Raw genomic sequence first — 5,263 nt, forward strand, 5'->3', positions numbered from 1 at the left:
CACATGCATATGTATCAAATATTACAGTATAGCCTAATGTTAACAGTATACCTAATTCAGATATAACAGTAATCAGCATACTGGTGCTGTATATCATCTGTATGCTGTGTGTGTATATATACTCCACTCATCGATCTACAGTCATCTTTAAGCAAAGCACCATATACAGAATCATTTGAATAAAAAAATCAAAAGTGTTGTATGTAATAAAATTGCAAATTAACTAAATTTGATGCGCAGACTTGCATGATCAGACCAAGTTGATATTAATGCTTTCTGCTACATTATTCCTCATGGTGTGTTTATGTTGTTTTCCAGAAAAGACAGCTGAGATCAGAGATGTCAGAGATGCAGCTTCAAGGCAGTAGACATGTCTAGCATTATTGATTCAGAGGAAGTAAAATGGCTCTTGCTTCGATTGAATTTCCGATAGCTGCAACACATGCGTTATAAGTCAACGGACAGGCCAGCTAGCTTTAACTGAATTTAGTTAGTGCATGAAAGTCTACTACACAATTAACCTTGTGTCAGTTTAATCACTAGTACATCAAGTCTGGGAGTTTATAAGCAACATCTAAAGAAATATCTGTGTCAGTATTTGTAAAAGGACTTGCCATTATTTGTCTGTAGATAGACCAATGTAATATAATTCCGTTACAAGATCTGAAACAATATGGAAGTTTGGGTATTACGTTATCCACTTTTTTTTAAGTTGAACTGGGATTACCATAGTCCTGTGTCTTTATGATTCCTAAATAAGATTTTTGAGCACTGTATTACCATAATGTATACTGTGATTTTATTTACATATATATATATATATATATAGCTTCTTCTAGTTAGAAGCCAATATTGACTTTCATGTTTATATAGTTAGCAATGTAGCTTAATATTGGATTATCTGTAAGCAAGCAGAATAGTGGAACCTACTACTTAGTACCCTAATGTCACAAGGTCCCACAATAAGTATGGAAAACAATGTTTGTTTTGGTCACTTACTTTTATGCTTTATGTAATTAAAGTAATATTACCACAGTAAATAGGCTGTAAGACCTACAGAACGTATTGTAGACCCCTCTGAAATATGCAAAAGGTTCTACAACTGAGTCTACCACTCTAAATCTGTCACCAAGTTTCCTTCGGATTACAGGTGAGCTACAGATTTATAGGTTTTAGAATAGATGAAATTTTGTACTTACTCCCAACATAGGTGATCAGCCATGTTTTAAATATTTTCTATAAAAAAAATTGATGGTCTCATTCAGCGTGTGTCAGGATAAGCTCTTGATCCACTGTGACCCTGACCAGGATAAAGCTCTTACTGAAGATGCATGAATGAATATGCTACATTTTATTAAATGCATATTATATCTGAATACCCTATGATGTGTTTTACTGAGATTTGACCAAATAGCACAGGTAATTCAAATTTATAAATACAAATAACCATATCCGCATCATCCATCTTTCTGGTACAATTCTGCATTTTTAATTTGGGAGTCTGGGTGCCTATTAGTTCACTGTGTGTGAATGTTGTGAATTCAGACAACCCTGCCCATGATGTGGGAGTCAAAATGTCAACTTTTCTATGTTACATTGGTTAGTTTAAGTGAGTTTAACCTCTACTATTGTTTGCAACATTAGCCTCATAGTTCTAGTACAAAACTACATCAGACACCAAACCTGTCTTTTTTTAATCGACTAGATTTAGGATAAAGGTGTCTGCCCAGTGCTGTAAATGTAAATGCTAAGTAAATGGAATATTGGCAAAATTAACGTTTTGCTTGGGTGGTTTTTTTTTTTGTTTGTTTTGTTTTGTTTGTTTTTTTGGGGGGGCGGATTTATTTTGTAATGAAATTCTGTGTTGACTTCTTGAGTATAAACTTATTTCATTAGGGTGCACGGTGGTTTGGTGGTTAGCACTTTCGCCTCACACCGCCAGTTCAATTCCCGCCGCTGCCCTGTGTGTGCAGAGTTTGCATGTTTTCCCCATGCTGAAGGGGTTTCCTCCGGGTACTCTGGTTTCCTCCCACAGTTCAAAGACATGCATGGTAGGCTATTTGGCATGTTCAAAGTGTCCGTACTGTATGAATGTGTGTGTGACTGTGTGTGTGATTGTGCCCTGAGATGGAGTGGCACCCTGTCCCGCCTTGTGCCCAATGCTCCCTGGGATAGACTCCAGGTTCTCCAAGGCCCTGAAGGATAAGCGGTACAGAAAATGAATGGATAGATGGATGGAACTTCTTTCATTGACGTTGTTCTATTTTCACTTCGGTTAATGGTTTTCCATATGGAAAAGTACCTCATGCCCACGGTTAATTATGGTGGTGGCTCTTTAATGTTTTGAGGCTGATCTTCTGCCAGAGGACCTGGACATTTTGTTAGGATACATGGCATCATGGACTCTATCAAATATCAACAGATATTAAATGAAAACCTGACTGCTTCTGCCAGAAAGCTTAAAATGGGCCGTGGTTGGATCTTCCAGCAGGTCAATGATCTAAAACGTACATCAAATTCAACACAAAAATGTTTTACTGACTACAAAAATAAGATTCTGCCATGGCCATCCCAGTCCCCTGACTTGAAACCCATAGGAAGCCTGTGGGCTGAACTGAAGAGGAGAGTCCACCAGCATGGACCTCGAAATTTGAAGGATCTGGAGAGATTCTGTATGGAGGAATGGTCTTGGATACCTTGACATGTATTCTCCAACCTCATCATGCATTATAGGACAAGACTCAGAGCTGTTATCTTGGCAAAGGGAGGTAGCACAAAGCATTGTCTAAAAGGGTGCCAATAATTGTTGTACACCTATATTTAACAAAGTTTTTTTTTATATATATAAACCTGTGTTGTGTTTGCAGTTGTTTGATATCAATGAGATCAGAGTATTTTTGTGAATTTTTTAAACAAAAGATCAAAAGGTTAAACAATACAGACAATTTTTCACAGCCTTCTTTGCTCATATTTACTAAAGGTGAAGGGCATTGTATAAATTTAATTATACAGATTTGTTGTTTGTTTGTCTGTTTGCTACCTTGTTGCTAACAAAAGACAAATATTTAGGTGTTCATGTTTATTTTTTCCACTTCGTATGTCAAATTTGCCAAGGTCAACAATGATGTCATTCCAACCTGCAAATTACCACTTATAAGGCAAGTCAAATGCAGTAACAGCCCTTGCTGCCATATAAAAAGAGTACTGCAGCAGCACTTTAGTCCTTTCATCTGTGCAGCTCTCTCACCTCCTCATCTGTATATTCTGCTCAACATGCTAATACCACCTTCAACGCCATCGCTAAGTAGCCATGCCCCGGCTCAATGCAACTGTGTCTCATAAACCGATCAGCCATAACATTAAAACCACTGACAAGTGAAGTGAATAACACTGCTTGACATTGAGGGGTGGGATAAATTAGGCAGCAATTGAACAGTCAGTTCTCAAAGTTGATGTGTTGGAAGCAGGAAAAATGGGCAAGTGTAAAGATCTGAGTGACTTTGACATGGGACAAATTGTGATGACTAGATGACTGGGTCAGAGCATCTCCAAAACAGCAGGTTATGTGGGGTGTTCCCAGTATGCAGTGGTTAGTATCTACCAAAAGTGGTCCAAGGAAGGATAGTGAACCGGTGACAGGGTCATGGGCACCCAGTGCTCATTGATGCGTGTGGGGAACGAAGGCCAGCCTGTTTGGTCTGATCACACAGAAGAGCTACTATAGCACAAATTGCTGAAAAAGTTCATGCTGGCTATGACAGAAAGGTGTCAGAATACAGTGCATTGCAGCATGCTGTGTAGCCACAGCCCACTACAATGGGCACATGAGCATCAGAACTGGACCATGGTGACCTGGTCTGATGAATCCCATTTTCTTTTAAATTGTGTGGATGGCCAGGTGCGTGTACATCGCTACCCGGGGGAAGACATGGCACCAGGATGCGCTATGGGAAGAAGGCAAGCCGGCGGAGGAAGTGTGATGCTCTGGGTGATGTTCTGCGGGGAAACTTTGGCTCCTGGAATTCATGTGGATGTTACTTTGACACATACCAGGTACCTATAAAACACTGTTGCAGACCAAGTACACCCCTTCATGGCAGTGGTATTCCATAATGACCGTGACCTCTTTCAGCAGGATAATGTGTCCTGCCACACTGCAAAAATTGTTCAGGAATGGTTTGAGGAACCTGACAAAGATTTCAAGGTGTTGACTTGGCCACGAAACTTCCCAGATCTCAATCCGATCGAGTATCTGATGCAGCTGCAAGGGTGTTGACCAAGGCAAAGAAATATGATCGTGTCACCCCAATTTTAGCATCGCTCCATTGGCTCCTGGTTCATTTTAGGATCCAGTTTAAGATTCTGTTGTTTGTATTTAAAACTCTTAATGATCAAGCTCCTTATCTCAAAGATCTTCTTACACCACATTCATGTAGCAGATTTTTAAAATCTTCTGATAGGTCTCTTTTGTATGTCCTTCGGTCCAATTTAAAAACTAAGGGGGATAGAGCTTTTCAGTCACTGCCCCTTGTTTATAGAATCAGTTGCCACTGGACATCTGCCTTGCATCTTCTATTATCATTTTGAAAAAGAGGCTGAAAGCATCTCACTTCTCCCAGGTGTTTTAATCTAATTTTTACTATTGTTTATTGTCTGTCTCTATTTGGTTTTATTCTGTTTTCTATTTCACTGTTTCTTCCTCTGTTCAGCACTTTTGGTTAGCTTTGCTATGTTTAAATGTGCTATATAAATAAAATTTACTTACTTACTTACTAGCTGTGGGATGTCCTGGACAAACAAGTCTGATCCATGGAGGCCCCATCTCCCAATTTACATTACTTAAAGGATCTGTTGCTAACGTCTTGGTGCCAGATACCACAGCGTACCTTTATACAGAACCAGTATATACAGAAATCATATGCCTGTGTGTCTGGCCATAAACTATGTCTGCTTTAACTAACACTAACATATTAATTTTGGTAACATTAGCCAACATTATGCAAGCCTGGGCATCCAGGATAACCTCAGTCTAATTACCTTTAGCTCATTTGGAATAGATTAGGCTGTCTAAGAAAAACAAGTATTATTTTATGAGAGGGAAACTCCTTTGTATACATAGGTACATTTAAAGCAATGTTAATTTAATGTCTGTAGTTGAAGGCTGAGCACACAACAACAGCTCAGCAGCATAACTGAAGCCACGCCCACCAACTGACAGAAGGTCCTTATGGTTTATTCAGATTGCCTTGTGAAGGAGCGAGCG

The sequence above is a fragment of the Ictalurus furcatus genome, chromosome 5 (assembly GCF_023375685.1).
Source record: "Ictalurus furcatus strain D&B chromosome 5, Billie_1.0, whole genome shotgun sequence".
Lineage (NCBI taxonomy): Eukaryota > Metazoa > Chordata > Actinopteri > Siluriformes > Ictaluridae > Ictalurus > Ictalurus furcatus.